This window comes from Penaeus monodon, chromosome 7, assembly GCF_015228065.2.
Source record: "Penaeus monodon isolate SGIC_2016 chromosome 7, NSTDA_Pmon_1, whole genome shotgun sequence".
NCBI classification, from domain to species: Eukaryota; Metazoa; Arthropoda; class Malacostraca; order Decapoda; family Penaeidae; genus Penaeus; species Penaeus monodon.
In genome coordinates, this window is record NC_051392.1 from 34,662,938 (window position 1) to 34,665,806 (window position 2,869).

Below are 2,869 nucleotides of genomic sequence, written 5' to 3' on the forward strand. Positions count from 1 at the left end.
ACGTACATACATATATATATATACATACATATATACTTACTTACTTACTTACTTATATGCATACGTACATTCATAATACTTACGTACATGCATACATACTGACGTACATACATTTATTCATACATACATACATACATACATACATACATACATACATACATACATACATACACACACACACACACACACACACACACACACACACACATATATATATATATATATATATATATATATATATATATTTATATATATATACATATATATACATACATACATACATACATACATACCTACGTACATACATACATACATATATATATGCATACTTACATACATACAAACATACATACATATATACATAGATACAACCAGCTATACATAAATGCAAATAAAGTAAGTAGATAGAGTAGACAGAACCATATTAATTCTTATAATAACCAGAATAACTAAAAAAGAGCAGTTAACGATATATACACTAATTATATAATTAATTATAAATATATTGAGAACATAACTTAACGGTAACTTCTCATAGTAAACAAATAGTTAAAATATATGACAAAGTGAAGTTGATTTAGCAAGTTCCTCATTGAAAGAATCTCCAAACACAGGGATTAAGTTGTCTTTAAGACTTTCTGAAGAAATTAGATTTTTTTTTCGTTTTTTTTTTTTGCTTTCCTCCTTTTCGCCTATGTTTCTTCTTCCCTCTTTTTTTTCCTCAGAGGACACTTGTTCATGCTGACAAGGCACGAAGGGAATTCATTTTCTCGTGGATTGTTTTAGGAGTTTTAGAAGAGAAATGAGCAGAGTAATTGGGTAAGAACAACACTCGCGGATGCACTCAGTGGACACACACGCACGCACATACACACGCACACACACACACACACACACACACACACACACACACACACACACACACACACACACACACACAACACACACACAACAACAACACATACACATATAGATAGATAGATAGATATAGCTAAAACATAGATAGATAGATATAGCTAAAAACTATAGATAGATAGATAGCTAGATAGATAAATTGATATACGAATATGACGCTCTGTTGGAAGGCCGACCGCTGTCTCCTTTAAGAGTCAGACGAAAGACGGAGACTGTACAGTAAAATAATGATATAAAATGACAAATGCAGTGCATTACACCGTGAGGGACATAGTAAGATATGGAATAAGGGATTACATTGAGAAGCACAGTAAAAAGTACGGAGAGGATTATAACAAGGTAGATTATGAAACACACTTTTTTCCTTTTTTTTTCTTATACAGGAAGAGTGGAAAGGACAGTTCGAAGTACGCTAAAGTTTACAGTAAAAGCTACACTTTAAGATTAACATGAGAGGTACAGGAGAAGGTACGCTAAAGGTACGAAGCCCAAGGGTACAGTCTACGGGGTACAGTTAGTCCTAAGTAAAAGATACAAAGAGAAATACAGCGAAAGATAAAAAACAGGGTACATTTGCAGCTTCAGGGTCAGTTGGTATATTCAAAAAGTATATATTTAGGTACACTAAATATATCAAAATATTTATCATAGGCTTTTCTTTTCTCCTCTTTTCCCCTTTTACTGTAGTTTTTTTTCTTCTTCCTCAATGTAATCTCGATAGATGAATTTTATACTTTGTCAGATTGGATTAAAAATTGATTCATATAGAAACCTCAAAAGGGTATTTCATTTAGAAAACTTTTCATTTTTATTTTAAGGAATGAAAAGCTTGACACAGAAACTAACCAAAAAAAGTTGCATATCTATATCTATATCTATATCTATCTATCTATCTATCTATCCACATATATATATATTTTATTTTTTTTATTTTTATTCGATTCTCATTATTTATTTATTTTTTTAGTTATTATTTCTGTGTCTGTCTGTTATTTTCTGTGTCTGTCTCTGTCTCTCTCTCTCTCTCTCTCTCGCTCTTTCTCTTTCTCCTTCTCTTTCTCCTTCTTTCTCTCTCTCTCTCTCTCTCTCGCTCGCTCTTTCTCTTTCTCTCTCTCTCTCTCGCTCTCTCTCATTTGTCACGTTATCTGTTCCCCTCTCTCTCTCTCTTTCTCTCTCTCTCTCTCGCTCTCTCTCATTTGTCACGTTATCTGTTCCTCTCTCTCTCTTTCTTTACTCTTTTATTTACGCATATCTTATCTTATCTAATTTATTACTTGCAGTTACTTCTAACTTCTCTTAATCTAATAATGAAAACAAAAAAACAGGATAAAAACCTCAAGATTTATAAGCAATTAATTTTATCAAGCGGACTATCAACACCAAATTGCATGTTGCCACCGAAACCTTACGTTAATTAGAAAGAAAACATTGAACAATCTTTTGAAGGGAAATTAAGAATTCTTCATTAATCATACATGTTGATATTAATCGGGTGTTAGCACTTGTGAATCTCAATCGTTTTTTTTTTATTTTTTATTCTTGTGAAGGTCTTAATTAATTGGTTGTTATCTTTTTTTTTCTTTTATTTATCTTAATTTGTTTCTTTATTTTTACTTTCTTCGTTCGTAAGATTTTTTTTTTCTTTTTTTCTTTTCGTTTGTTCGTGTGGTCTCTCTCTGTCTTTCTGTTTGTTTGTCTCTGTCTCTATCGCTCTTTCTCTCCCTATCTCTTCGTCTTTCTTTTTCTTCTCCATCTTTCTTCTCTCCTTTCCCCTCTTTCGCTCCTCTCTTTCTCCCTCTTCCTTTCCTATCTCTCCCTCTCTCCCTCTTTTTCCCGCTTCCTCAGTTTGTCCTTCTTCCTCTTTTCTTCCCATCTCCCCATCTCTCTCCCATTCCTCCTTCCTCCCCATTCCTCTTTTATCTCTTATCCCACCTATACCACTTCCTCCCTCTCT